The sequence below is a fragment of the Condylura cristata genome, unplaced genomic scaffold, assembly GCF_000260355.1.
Source record: "Condylura cristata isolate star-nosed mole 26May11 unplaced genomic scaffold, ConCri1.0 scaffold00004, whole genome shotgun sequence".
Lineage (NCBI taxonomy): Eukaryota > Metazoa > Chordata > Mammalia > Eulipotyphla > Talpidae > Condylura > Condylura cristata.
The window spans coordinates 42,458,722-42,474,257 of record NW_004567105.1 but is presented as its reverse complement, the minus strand read 5'-3'; the positions used below and the strand labels follow the sequence as shown (position 1 = coordinate 42,474,257).

Here is a 15,536-nt window from a genome sequence, read left to right as displayed (position 1 = left end):
GCATTTCCCTCCCTCCACTGTTTTTTGATCCCATTCCCCACTCCACCCCCATAAAATGTTTCTGGTATATAGCTGTTCATTATCATTGTTATTTTCTCACCTGGTCCATTATATTCCTGCTATGAGTGCAACCATCTGGTATTTTTCCTAAAAAAAAAAAAAGGAAGCCCTGAAGGATCCAAAAAAATAGATACTAGAATTAGTAAAAGAAGTTAGTGAAATCACACTGCTAAAGATCAATACACAAAAATCAATACAGCAATAATGAATAACCCAAGAGGGAACTTAAGAAAGCAATTCCTTTTTTTTTTTAAAGGGAATAAGAAGATGAAAAACTTAAATATACACTTAAACTGAAAACTAAAACAGATGAAAAGAATTAAACATGGCATAAATAATGGAAATAGAGCCTATGTTTACAGGTTGGAAGATTTAATATACTTAAGATGTCAATACTACCCAAAGATATGTACAATTGAACACAATCCTTGTCAAAATTTCAAAAGTCTACTTTTTTTTTAAAAGGTTTATTTATGCTTACAGAACTGGGGTACAGGCCAGAGGTGTGGTGGGTGAGAAGATTCACCAGAGACAGAAAGGGGAGCAGTATAGGCAGGTTGACAAAGTACACTGCTGAGAGTAGCAATGGTCAGGTCAGAGAGGTCTGCCACTGGCATGTGGGTCAGCTCCCTGGCCAGGGATCCCACTCGTGCTGCAGTGGGTTCCGAGAGCTTTAAATGCAGTGCTTTAACTGGCTGCACCACCAGGGAGAGCCCTCAAAACTTTTTTTTTTTTTATTTACTTACTTATGCATACAGAACTGGGGTACAGGCCAGAGGTGCAGGGGCAGTGAGAGGCTTCACCAGAGACAGAGTAGGGAGCAGAACAGGTAGATCAACTAAGTACACTGCTGAGCAGAGCAGCACGGTCAGGAGAGGTCTGCCACACCATGTGGGTCACCTCCAGAGCCGGCATCGAACTCATGCTAAAGTGGCTTTAGCTTCTTAGTGCTGTGCTTCAACCCACTGTGCCACCAGGAAGGGCCCCAAAAGTCTATTTTTTAATAAGTAGAAAAGTGATACAAATTTCAAGGGGCTCCAAATAAACAAAATAATCTTTAAAAGAAGAACAAAGCTGGAGAACTCACACTTCTTGATTTCAAACTTATTACAACACTGCAGTAAACAAAATAGTACTGTTATGAATAAAGATAACATATAGACCAGTGGAATAGAGTTGAATCCATAAATAAAACCAACATAAACAGTCAACTGGTTTTCAAACAGAGCACTAATTCCACTCAATGAATCATCTCTTTAACAACAGATAGTGCTTAGACAAGTGGATCTTCCCAGGCAAAATGAAATTGGACCTGCTGCACATCATATGCAGATATTAATTCAAAGTGGGTAAACACCTAAGTATAAAAGTTAAAACCATAAATCTCTCAGAAACCCTCAGAAAAGCTGAAACCATAAAACTCTTAGGGTAAATCTTCATATCTCAGATAAAGCAATAGGTTCTCATAAAACTGGAGTAAAATCAAATATATGGATCAAATAGATTTTATCAAAATCAGAAACTTTTGTTCATTAAAGGAAGTTATAAAGAAAGTGAAAACATAACCAACACTTAGAGCTCAGAATTCTTGCCTCCAGAATTGTGTAAAAAAAAAAAATTTGTTGTTTACAAACACACAAAAAAAGAGTGAAAAGACACCCTAGAAAATAGGAAATATTTTCCTCTAGCTGATAAAGAATATCCAGAATTTAAAAACTACTCCAATTTAATAGCAAAGACAAACCACCCAATTCAAAAAATGGGCAAATAGGGTCTCCTTGGTGGCCTAGGGGTTAAGTCTCAGTACTATCATGCTATCTTTGCTGATGCCTGAGTTTGCTCCCAGTCCAGGGAACTAACCCATATATGGTGCAGCAGACCTCTCCTGTCCACATGCTGCTCCCCTTAGCAGTGTATTTCAGTAGATCTGTTTGTTCTGCTCCCCACTCTGTCTCTGGTGAATCCTTTCACCCCTAGCACCTCTGGCCTATACCCCACTTCTTCTATGTATAAATAATTAAAAATAAACCTTTTTTACAAATGTGCAAATAGACTTTTCTCCAAAGAATGAATACATACAATTGGCCAGTAAACACATGAAAGGTCAACATTATTAGTCATTACAGAAATGAAAATTAAGAGCATAGTGAAATCACCTGAAACCTACTAGGATGACAATAAGATTCTAAAAACAACTAGTGACAAGAGTGTGGATAAACTGGAATACTTGTATATTGCTGGCATAAAGATAGTGTGGCTGCTGTGATACAGTTTAGTTCTCCCTCAATAAGACATGAATTACCAATCAATTTCATTTCTAAGTATATACATTTGGCTCCTCAGTATCCTCCAGACACTGATTTGAGGATCTCCAAGGATACCAAAATCCTAGGATTCTCAAGTCCCATATATATAAGGCATAGCAGCAGCTATTGGGTAATCGAGGTAGCAATCTGATGTATTGTATTTACATATAATCTATGCACATCATTTTACTTTAAATCATCTCTAGATTATGTATAATAACACAGTATAAATTCTACATAAATAGTTGTTAGAGTGTATTATTTAGGGAACATGACGACAACGTCTGTACATGTTTAGTACAGATGCAAACAATATAGGCTCTAACTACATGGTAGGTATTTTCAACTTGTGATTGTTTGAATTCATAATGTGAAATTCAAGAGATACAGAAGGTCAACTATACACAAATGAATTACCAAAAAAAAGTAGTAATCAACAAATACTTATTAAAAACTAGTCATTGTAGTATTGTTCACAACAGCCAAAATGTAGAAACAACCCAAGTATCTATCAATGGATGAATATGATATAACATACGAATGTGAATATGTTTAGACAATGGTATTATTCAGTGATAAAAAAGGCAATGCCTGACACCTTACAGCATGGATGAACCTTGAGGACATTATGCTGAGTGGAACAGAAGACATAAAAGGCAAATACTATGTGATTTCTCATTATTAGTAACTAGAATAGTCAAATTTAGAGACAGAGAGTAGAGCTTGCCAAAGGAGGCGAGAGGAAGGAAATAGAAAGTTATTGCTTGAGTGGTTTGATTATAATTTCATTAATAATTAATATTATTTAATTGTACACTTTAAAAAGGTTAAAATGGTGAAAACTTTTTCTTATATTTTACAAGAAAAGAAATACAATGAGGTAGCCCTCCCTACTGGCGCAGCGGGTTAAAGCACTGCACTAAGAAGATTAAGCCACTTCGTCATGAGTTCGATCCCCGCCTGCGCCCGAGGAGATACACATGGCACGGCGACCTCTCCTGACCCGCCCGCTGCTCCCCTCAGCAGTGTGTTTCGTCGATCTGCCTGTTCTGCTCCCCACTCTGTCCCTGGTGAATCCTCTCACCTTCTGCATCTCTGGCCTGTACCCCAGCTCTGTATGAATAAATAAAATCTTAAAAAAAAAAAAAAAGAAATACAATGAGGTTTGTTCCTTGGTTTCTCTACCTTCTCCATATCCAAATCCTTGTTCCACACATCAACTCAACTGTATCATTACAAATACTTATACTCCCTACTTAACCACCTTAGTCTTTCTTTAGAAATTGCTCTAATTCTGTATTATACCAAAGCGGGTGATAAGCAAATAATTGCCACAAATACCAAATAATAAACTATCAGAAATCGTGAAAACAACGCGGCTTAAGTACTAGTTTTACAGTTACAGCCCACCAAAATTTTCGAGGCCAAGGTATGATCCATCATAAAGAGAAAGAAGAAAAAGAATGTATTTGAAGACACAGCATAAATGATGCATTTTTCCCTTGCTGTACTGAAGCCTGAAGAATTGCAGGGGATCAGTTCTCTCCGTGAGTGATTTACCGTATGTCAACTGAGATACTTTCTCTCCCAAATTTTGTTTAACAGGGATGCCTCTCAGTAACAGGGATACCTCTCTTAGTACGCAGGACAACATTTGTATGTCGATGAACAGTACGGCCCGCAGTCCGCGCGACCCGAACCCACTCTAGGATCCTCAGGCGCACTGTGGCCCATACACCGCTCCGGACGTCGGTGACCTCCGGGTCTCCACCCGCCACCACCCGTCTCTCCCTAAAAGCAGCGAGAACCAAGGAGTCCCCTTTGTCTGGCAACACAGCGCAGATCTGCTTCGCTCTCCTTCTGAAGGTCCCTACAGCTCTCAGCTGGGTATAATCGCAGCCCAAAGTAGTTAGAATAACAAGCAATTCTCCGCTGCCCTGAAAGAACGCTGGGCTGCCGATACAGGCGCGGTGTTGTGACGTCACTTCCCCGCCCTCCACCGCAGGGCGCACGTCCCCTCCCAGGGCGGGTCTGCGTGCTGACGCCACACGCCGGGGCGGGGCTGAGAGTTTGGTGCCCCGGAGCGGGGTGTCGGCGCTTCGTTCGGGTGGAGCTGTGCGGGAGACAGGTAAGCGCTAGCTACCGCCATCCCGGCTCGGTGTTGGGGACTCCATGTCCGTCGGGCAGCGTCAAGAGTCGTGGCAGAGGACAAAGCTTCCATGCCCTTGTTATCGCTGGCGCTGCAGTGACAGGGAGTGAAGCTGGATAGAGCGGGGCTGGCGGAGGGGGGGTTGTGGGCGGGATGGGGCCTGACAGACGGGCGTGGCAGTCAATGGCGCGTCTGGCGCCGCCGGGCAGGCGGAGATTGGCGGGTGCGGGGGTCGCGCGGGGCGCGGAGCGGCGTGCCATTGGTTGTGGCTGTCCGGGGCCGAGCCGCACGGCGGATGTGAGGGAACGGGCGCCACCGCCAGAGTGACCCCCAAGGTCGGGAGGTGTCACGTGGTAGCCTCCCGGTCGCGTCCTCTGCTGGCGGCCACCTGATCCCTGGGTTCCTGGGCGTCCTTGATAAAACGGCTTGGAGGGGCTCCGGGACACCGCTCTACCCGGGTACACACAACTTGGTCGGCTCTATTTTGGCCGCTCCTGCGTTCCCGTGGTGACCCCGTGATGTGCAGATTACCCTGCAGCGTCCCACCGTATTCCGTACCATGCTGTACCCAGCACCCCGCCAAACTCAGTACCTGTCGTGCTCATCCATCTCCCAATAGATGACATCCTTGATTACTCTGCACCATTCCCTCTGTATTCGTCCTTGAAGGTTTCGTAGCCCATGTTGAGATGAAGCCTGTTTCTTGGAGGAACACGTTAATCGTGCACCTTTTCTCTTTCACAAAGTTACCTTTCACAAATGTACGTTGTGTAGCTCAATTTAATGGAAAACTGCTGGTGAGGCTGTGAATCAACAAGAACCTGCTGTTGCCTTTTGCCTAGGAGAGATATGTCCGAGGTGTGAACTCTACTGGGGTTTTTCTGTGACATGTTCTTGCAGTTCTGTACGGTGAAGCGGGGACTGTAGGCCTTTTGCTACAATGCTTACATTGCTTTCAGCACCACAGAATGTGTGCCCTGGTGTGAAGCTTTGTTGGCACTTGTTGCACACGGTGCAGCAAACTACAGTTTTTGCTTTGCAGATCTACCTCATGTGGAAATAAATCACATTATTCTGGCATAGCAAATTAGAAACCAGAATGATGACTAGATCTTGAAAAGTTGGAAAAAGGTCAGAATATGATGATTATTTACTTTTATTATATATTTATGCATGCATGCAAAACTGGGGTATAGGTCAGAGTGCAGGGGCAGTGAGAGAATTCAGAGACAGAGTGGGAGCAGAAGAGGCAGACTGACTAAGTATACTGCTGAGGGGAACAGCAGGCAAGACAGGAGCGGTCTGCTGTGCCATGTGGGTCACCTCCATGGGCCGGGATGGAACTTGCACGCACTGAAGAGGTTGCAGCCAGCTTGCAGTACTGCATCCTAAACCTTTGTGCCACCAGGGAGGGCCTTGATTATTTTTTTAAACACCACATTTTAACTGTTTTCCCCTGAACAGCTCTTTTGAACTACATCAGATACGACACAATTCAAAGTATACCACTAAGTAAACAAGTGGTTTGTGTGTAGTCACAGTGATGCAGTGATTCCCACAAATCAGTTGCATTTACTGCTAACGTTATTTTCAGAAATTTGAAAATAAGTTGGTTTCATTTAAACGTGAATGCAGCTTATAAATACTAAATGTCATATATATTATATCGCATAATCATGTATGTAACATACATGCACATGGCATGTGCATATGCTCCTGCTAAAAAAAAAATCACTCTTCAATGCCCCACTTGAAAAAACTCTTACCATTTACCTTTTAAATTGTCAGGTAGTTTTTTTTTTTAAATAATTGCAATTGTTAAGAAATTTATTTTGAGGGTTGTATAATTCAGAGAAATCCATTTTTTGCAGGTGTAGCAAATTATGCAGAGATCTCAGTATCTCCTTAACCTGTTTCCTCATAATAACATTTTGCAACAGCTGTGGCAAAATATTGCAGCCAGATACTAACATTGATAATAGTCAAGATACTGAACAATTTTTATCATGACAAGGATCTCTCCTGTTGCCTTTTCGTAGTCACATGTATTTCCTTCCTTCAACTCCTTTGCTACTGGCAACCACAAAATCTGTTCTGTAATTTTAGCCTGGCGAAAGTATATATATAAAGGGAATTATACAGTGTGTGACCTTTTGGGACTAGCTTTTTCCACCCAGCATAATTCTCTGGAGTTTGCAAGCAAGTTAATGTATGTATTGGTATTTTTATGCCCTCATATTATGGCTGTGCCCATTGATTTAACTGTTAACAGTTGGAGAACATCTGGGATGTTTCCATTCTTTGGCTATTATGAATAAGTCTACTATAAATATTCATATTTCTCCTAATCTGTAACTTGTCTTTTTTTTTTTTTAAAGATTTATTTATTTATTCATAGAACTGGGGTACAGGCCAGAGATGCGGAGGGTGAGAGGATTCACTAGAGACAGAGCGGGGAGCAGAAGGCAGACTGACGAAGTGCACTGCTGAGGGGAGCAGCTGGCGGGTCAGGAGAGGTCTGCCACGCCATGTGGTCACCTCTGGGGCAGGCAGGGATCGAACTCATGCTGAGGTGGCTTAAGCTTCTCAGTGCTGTGCTTTAACCCGCTGCGCCACCAGAGAGGGCCCTGTAACTTGTCTTTTTATCTTCTTCAAGGGATATTTTGCAGAGCAAACGTTTTTAATTTGGCTGAAGTCCGATTTCTCAGTTTAATCTTGATTGTGCTTTTGGTATCAAGTCTAAAGGTCTTGCTAGTTGTTGTTCCTGAAGACTCATAGTTCCATAGTTTTGTGTTGTACACTTAAATGTGGTGGCCATTTATACTTCATTTCTATATAAGGTGTAGAGTCTGAGTTGAATGTAAACATTCATGTACAAGTTTTTATGTGAGCATAAATTTTTCTTTCTTGGGAGATTCCCAGAATTGCAATCACTAAGTCACACAGGAGTTTCACTAGGTCACACAGGTATTTGCATGTTTAGTTTTTTTAAGAAACAGCTCATGTATTTTCCAGAGTGGCCATACCATTTTACATTCTGAAGAGCAATGTATTTGTGATCCTGTTTCTCCACATTTGGTGATGTTTCTATTTTTTATTTTAGTTTTCCAAACTTATGTGTAGTGGTGTCTTGTAATGTCTTTATTCCAATTTGTCAGTTTAATCTTCATCATGTTTTTGGTATCGAGTCTAAAGGTCTTTCACCTAGTTGTTCCTGAAAACTAATATACTTTTCTAAAAGTTTCATAGTTATGTGTTGTGCACTTAAATATGGTGGCCATTTATACTTAATTATCTATATAAGGTGTAAAGTCTAGGTTGAATGGGTTTTCTTTTGGTTTGGAGTTAGGTTTTGTTTGTTTGTTTTTTTAATTGTCTGTAGATAACCAACCAACCCATTTGTTGAAAAGTCTATCTTGGAAAAAAAAAAAAAAAGACTGTCCTGACTCCATCATACTACTTTTGCACTTTTGTCAAAAATCTTTTAGTCATTCTTACGTGATTCTGCTTCAGAGTTCTCTGTTCCCATTGATCTGTGCATTTCACCACGATATGCCATACAGTCTTGATTACTGTATGATGAATCTTGAAGTCAAGTCTCCCACTTTATTTCTTTGTCAGTTTCTTTGAAACAATGTGTGTTTGTATAAATTGTTTCAGCTAATCTAGTTCACTTATTTTCCTATATGAATTTTAGAGTAATCTTCCCATTTACTGGTGTTTTGATAGGAATTGTGTTATATCTGTATATCAATTTGGAAATAATCAGCATCTTTGATATCAGTTTTCCTATTCATGAGTAAGTATGTCTCCATTTATTTAGATTTTTTAAAAAATTTCGTCAGCATTTTGAGGTTTTCAGCATCCAGGTCTTACATGTTTTGTTAGAATTACATGAATTATTTCCTTTTTTAAATTTTGGGTTTCATGTGTTCATTGAAAATATACTTAAGTACAATTGATATGTATCTTCTATCCTGTTGTCTTTTTGAATTCACCTAGTTCTGAATATATTTGTAGACCCCTTGAGGTTTTGTGTATAAACAATCATGTCATCTGCACTAAAAGTTTTATTGCTTACTCTTTTATCTTTATGCTTATTAATTCCTTCTCTTGCTTTTTGACACAAACTTCCACTGGCTACAGCTTCTAATATTTTGCTGCATAGTAGGAGTAAGAGTGGTCATCCTTTCCCAGTTTTAGGAAAAAGTATTCAGTCTTTCACCATAATGTTGTAGTTTTTTGTGGCTATCTACAGCAAGTTCCCTATTACTAGTTTTCTGAGAGTTTTTATCATGAATGGGTGTTTCAAGTGCTTTATCCACATTGACATGGTTGTGGGATTTTTCTTTAGCTTGTCATATGGCAGACTGTTATTTTTGGATAATGAGACAAATTAAATTTGCATCCCTGGAAAAATAGCTCAAGGTTTGGGGTGTGTGTCTGTAGCTTAATTCTGTTGACTGTACTTTGTTAATTAAGGCAGGTTTTGTTTTCATTTTTTGCATCTTTAGTCACCAAGGATGTTAGTTTAAATTTTTTTAGTTGTACTACTTTTGTATGGATTTGATTTCAGAAGGGAGATGTTAGCTTCATAAAATGAATTGGTATTTCCTCCTCTTACATTTTCTAGAAGAGATTGTGCAGAATGGAGCTAATTCATTTTCAAAAGTTGGTAGAATTCTCCAGTGAAACCATCTGCATCTGGAAATTGTTTTTTCAGGAGTTTTTTAAATTACAGTTTCTTTAGTAGTTACTGGGCTATAGAATTAACTATTTCGGATGGGTAGTTTGTGCTTTTGTTGAGTTCTGTATCCTTGCTTACCTATGTCTACCTGTTCTAGCCCTTGTTGAAAGAGGGGGGACGTTGATATTTCCAACTGTAATTGTGATTTGTCTTTTTCTCCTTTTGCTTTTCATTTTTTACATAAGAAATTTTCACATTTCACACTAAGTGCTGTTTTATGCATACATATTTAGGATTGTTCTATCTTGGTGGATTGACCTTTTGGTCATTATGTGATGCTCCTCTCTGTCTCTGGGAACTTTCTTTGCTCTAATGCCTAGTGCTTCTGATATTTTCACTACTATTTTCCTTTGAGTAATGTTTGCATGGTATATTACTTTTCATCCTTTCAGTCTTCCTAGATTTGAAGTGAGTTTTTTATAAAGAGCATATAACTACATCCTGTTTTATCCACTCTGCCATTTGCTTCAGTATGACATAGATCATTTACATTTAACGTGATTATTGTGATGTTGGGACTTAGTTTGCCATTTTACTCTTTATTTTCTGTTCATGTCTCTTTATTTTTGTCCCCTGACTGCTTGTGAGCTACATGAACACACTTTAAAAGTCCACTTTTAATGGATGGAGCTGGAAAAGATCATGCTTAGTGAAATAAGCCAGAAAGAAAAGGAAAAATACCGATGGTTTCACTCATATCAGGAATATAACAGACCAGGCGAGAAAATACTAATAATAATGAATAGCTATATACCAGAGACATCTTATGGGGTGGAGTGGGGAATGGGATCAAAAACAGTTGGGGAAGGGAAATGCACGGGACTATGGTGATGGCACACAGGTGATTTGGTGATGGGAAACCCAAGGGGATTACAACTGAGATGGAAAAATACACAAAATGATGTAAAAATAAACTATTATATTATTTTTTAATAGTTACTCTAAGCATCTCAGTGGCTTTCCACATGAACTAGACTACACCAATTTTCACCAAAAAAAAAAAAAGTCCACTTTTATTTATATATAGTGTTTTTATCACTTTGTGTAGCTTTTTATGTGGTTGCCTAGGTTTTACATGGCACATTATCTAACTTATCAGTCTCCTGTTGTTACTATTTTATCACTTTGGGTGAAGTATAGAAACTATACTTTGATTTACATCTCTTTACCCTACCCCCATTTAAAATTGCCTTACACAATTTTAGACCGTATCAAGGATTTTTTTTTTTGCTTCAACAATTGCATGTAATACAGAAAACTCAAGAGGAGACGCAAATTCTATCGCCCATCTGTTGTTCATTCCATTGTTTGCTTTCATGATGTTGCAAGATTTCTCTTTCTTTTATAATTTCCTTTCTGTTTAGAGCCTTTCCCTTAATCATTCATTTAGGGTAGGTCTGCTGGGAGCAGAGTCTCTTAGTTTTTCTTCATCTGAGAATGTCTTCATTCCCATTTTGCTCCTGAGGGATATTTTTGCTGTATATAGGACTCTGGGTTGACGTTCATTTTCCCCAGCACTTGTATCTTTCCTTAGCACTTTCCTCGGCAGCCACAGTTTCTGATGAGCAATACGCTGTTCAATTTTTTTTGCCTAGTTTCAAAACCTTTTTTATGATGTATCTTGGAGTGGATTTCTCCAGGTTTATTCTATTTAGAATTTCCTTAGGTATCTTGAATATGTCAATTTATAACTTTTGCCAAATTTGGAACATTTTCAGCCATTATTTGCATACTTTTCATCTCCTCCCTTTCTTTCCTGGAATTAGAATACATTCTGGGAAATATGACATGTTCATGTCATAACATCTTTGATTATAGTCCCAAATGTCCCTGAGGACCTGTTTGTTTTTTAGTCTGTTTTCATTGTTGTTAAGATTGGGTAATTTCTTTGTTCTATCTTCATGTTCACTGCCTTTTTTCTCTTTCCTCTGTTCTGTAGTTTAATCTACCCACTAATTTGGGGGAGTGTGCTTTTATTTTGTTTTTTATCATTCTATTTTTAGGTCTGATAATTTGTACCTTCTGTTTCTTTGGTAAAGATTCTTAGTTTTCATTTGTTTCAAGTATCTTCTTAGCTGCTCATGAGGCATTTGGTGATAGTTCCTTAAAATCTTTTCCAAATAGAATCCTCACACTACTACTCCCCTGCATCTCTAGCATGTACCCCAGTCACACTACTACTCCCCTGCATCTCTAGCATGTACCCCAGTTCTGTATGCATAAATAAATAAGTCTTTAAAAAAATCTTTACCCAATAATTTTTTTCCAAATAATTCTTAAAAAAAATTTATTTATGCATACAGAACTGGGGTACAGGCCCTGTGCCAGGGTGGTGAGAGGATTCACCAGAGATAGTAGGGAGCAGACTAGGCAGATTGACGAAGTATACTGTTAGAGAGCAGAAGTCTGACAAGCCATGTGGGTCACCTCCCTGGTGGGAATCAAACTTATTCTGAAGCTGCTGCAGCTAGCTTTGTAGTGCTATAGGGTTTTTTTTGTTTGTTTGTTTTTTAAGATTTATTTATTTGTACATACAGAACTGGGGTACAGGCCAGAGGCTCAGGGGTGGTGAGAGGCTTCACCAGAGACAGAGTGGGGAACAGAACAGGCAGATCGACGAAGTACACTGCTGAGGAGAGCAGCAGGTGGGCCAGGAGAGGTCTGCCACACCATGTGGTCACCTCCTGGGCAGGCAGGAATGGAACTCATGCAGAAGCGGCTTTAGATTCTCAGTGCTGTGCTTTAACCCGCTGTGCCACCAGGGAGGGCCTGTAATGCTATGTTTTAACCCATTGCACCACCAGGGAGGGCCCTTCCAAATAATTCTAAACTGTCATCTTATTGGTGTATATAGACTATCATTTTTGTTTCAGTTGAGATCATTCTGGATCTTGATGTAATGCGTGTCTTTCAGTGCAACTTGAACATTTTAATTATTGTTTTTTTTTTTAAGATCTATTTATTCATGCATACAGGAGCTAGGGTATAGGCCAAAGGTGTGGGGGGAGGAGTGAGAGAATTCACCAGAGACAGAGACAGAGTGGGGAGCAGAACAGGTGGATCTACTAAAATACACTACTGAGGGGAGCAGCGGGCAAGGCAGGAGAAGTCTGCTGCACCAAGTGGTCAGCTCCCTGGCCCGGGATCAAACTCGTACTGCAGTGGCTGCTAAAAGCTTCACAGTGCCAGGTCTCGGGGTTGTGGGGATCCCATCTTGGTTGTTATTTTATGAGACTCTGGATTTTATGTAAATCCAAGTAGAGCAGATTTCTTCTGATACTGTTGGGGGTGGGGGATACTGCCCTGTTTCTTCTGGGCGGGGGTAGAATTCAGCCTCCCCACCCAGTCTCCTTGGTATCTTGGAGAGGGACTCCCTGTTACTGCTTTATAGGTGTAAGTTCCCCATCTGTGCCCTTTAATACTATCCTGCCTGGGAAGGGAGGGGTGCTCCTCTGTTCCTTCTGAGTGGGAGTGGAATCTAGGCTCCCCTTCTGGCCTCCACTGGTATCAGGAGTGAGCAGTAGAGGTGGGGTTCATTGTCATCTGGTAGTGATGAAAGTTCCATATCTCTGAGATTACCAGCTACAGTGGGGATGGGTTATAGTGTTTTATGGGTTCACTACAGTAAAGAGGTTATTTTCTGAAAATGTTCTGTCCCTCCAGATTGCCCATCTTGGTCAGTCTGGACCTTTGGCTAGATAGAGAGCAGCATTTTGTTGTATCTTTTTTGTTTGCATTAGTTGGCATTTCTGATTGCCGGCTTTTCTAGGACCTAGCTTGGGATGTAAGAAGCAAAAAAGAAAATAGAGAACTCAATGCTGTGGTTCCTTCCTTTTCTTCCTCCCTTCTTTTCTCCCTTCTTCCCTCCCCTCTCTTTTTTCACCCCCCCCTCCACACACCTTACTGTATTTTCCTTTAGTCACTGAAGTCCTTTTCCAAGCTCTCTTATTTCAGACTCCTTTTTTTTGTTTGTTTTAAAAGTAACATCTCATGTTTTTAACAGCAGTTAGCAGGAGGAAGTCCTAGGTTAATCTTAGTTTATTTTTTACATCATTTTGTGTCTGAATCTTAAAATTTTTAATGAATATTAACAAGTGGCTTTGCAAGCAATGAAGATTTAGTAATGTATACTTTAGTCAATGCTTTTCATAAGTTTCTATTTACCCACGCATAGATGATTCTGTACTGGGGCACTTCTGGTCACATAATGCTGATCTGGATTAGGGCTCTGTCAGCCTTCAGACCCAGGTATAGAAGCTTGTTCAGGGTTCTGTTCTGAAGTAGAAGTCCCTCCCAAAGATAAGATTCTATGATCTGACTATCTACTCCATATTAACTGACAGTAGGTTTGGGAACTTCAACTTTATGAAAAGGATTCTTCCTAAGTGGTAATTCTTTAGTCATGGAAATACTTTTAAAAGTGTGCATAATGCTTTCATGTTTGTATATATATTTTTTCCCAAAAAAAAAACCTTTTATATAGAAGGCAGGAGTAAATGCTTTTTTCATTTATGGTGAGAAAAACCATAGCTACATCTAGTGATGTGTTAAAGGCTCCTTATAGCCAGTTGTTGTCACAGCCTGATGTCCCTGCAGGCTCAACCATCAATTCCAACTGGTAATGGCAAAGTACCTTTGCAGTTTAAAAGGAAACCTCACTACCTTCCTATCCCCCCCCCTTTTTTTTTTCTTTAATGCAGCATCAAAAGTGAACAATGTTGATTTCTTTGAAATTCTGTACCAATAAGATGAATTGGAATCTATGCTCTCTCTCTATGTAAGTACTTTGTTTCACTGCTGAAACTAAAATACTTGTAGGTATGGAGTAACAGCCACAGGTATATAGCAGTTTTTGTCTTCTAGATTCATCATTAAGATCTTAATGAGTCAGAAACAAAAAAAAGGAAAGAAAAATGGAAAATATTTTCAAGAAGAGTTGTTCTTTTAAAGTGGTTGTCAGGCAACAGACAATCACTTAATGGTGTGTGCCCTTTTCTTTCAGACTCATTTCCTGTGTAGCTGTGCACACTGTGGTTTTATTAGACATTGCCTCTTTAATTACCCCTCTGCCTAGCCAACATGATATTAGCAGATGATACAATTCTGTATATAATGAGGTGGTGAGTTGTGTGCTGCCTGACTCTTGAAGGTTCAGGAACAGATTAAAAAGTCCTACTTTATTTCACTTTGTAGGTTCCAATGGGTAGGGCACTGAACTTTTTTTTTTTTTTTTTAAAGATTTCCTTATTTATGAATACAGGAATTGGGATACAGGCCAGAGGTATGTGGGTGGGGAGTGAGAGGATTTACCCCAGACAGAGTGGGGAATAGAACTGAAATAAACTGCTGAGGGGAGCAGTGGGCAAGGCAGGAGAGGTCTGCTGTGCCATGTGGGTTAGTTCTCTGGCTGGGGATGGAATTTATAATGCAGTGGCTGCAGATAGCTTCACCGTGTAGCACATTAACCCCTTGTGCCACCACGGAGGCCCAGGCACTGAACTTTTTTTTTTAAAGATCTATTTATTTATGCATACAGAACTGGGGTACAAGCCAGAGTTGCAGGGGCAGTGAGGGGATTCACCAGCGACAGAGTGAGGAGCAGAACAGGCCAACTGGTAAAGTACACTGCTGAGGGGAGCAGCGTGCAGGCCAGGAGAGGTCTGCTGCGCCACGTGGGTCATCTCCAGGTTGGGGATCAAACTCATGCTGAAGCGGCTTTAGCTTCTTAGTGCTGTGCTTTAACCCCTGTGCCACCAGGGAGGGCCTCAGGCACTGAACTTTTAAAAACACATTTTGCTTTGATTTTTACTTATTTTAAATCTTACTTTACTCAAATGTATAGGTTTATACTTTCATCTTGAAAGTAATGGGTTACAAATAGTGTTTCACTTTGGAATTTTCTTCTTACATATTTCTTTTTTCTTAAACAATTTTGAGATAAAATTCATATACCGGTCCTCTCTGGTGGCTCGACAGGTTAGGACGCAGCACTGTAAGCAAGCCGTAGCCACTTCAGTATGAGTTTGATTCCTTGCCCCAGAGGTGATCCACATGGCATGGCAGACCTCTCCTGGTCCAGCCTCTGTTCCCCTCAGCAGTGTACTTCCTCATTCTGCCTGTTCTGCCCCCCACTCTGTCTCTGGTGAAGCCTCTCACTGCCCCTGCCCCTCTTGCTTGTACCCCAGTTCTGTATGAAAAAATAAACATTAAAAAAAAAATAAAGACAGTGGGGGGGAGGGAAATGCACTAGACTATGGTGATGTCACATTTGGTG

The 15,536-nt window shown here is 40.2% G+C and overlaps 1 protein-coding gene across 4 annotated transcripts in view; it reads left to right on the top strand.

Annotated features, from left to right (window-relative positions):
* The first annotated feature begins 4,394 nt into the window (after positions 1–4,394).
* Positions 4,395–15,536, top strand: part of OGDH (oxoglutarate (alpha-ketoglutarate) dehydrogenase (lipoamide)) — a 77,155-nt gene continuing 66,013 nt past the window's right edge. For 2 of the 4 annotated variants that reach the window (XM_004675963.2, XM_004675964.2), the window contains exon 1: positions 4,395–4,494. The gene's annotated coding sequence lies outside the window, so the exon portion shown is untranslated. The remainder of the gene's footprint in view (positions 4,495–15,536) is intronic. The other 2 variants (XM_012720352.1, XM_012720353.1) reach the window with 1 other exon arrangement.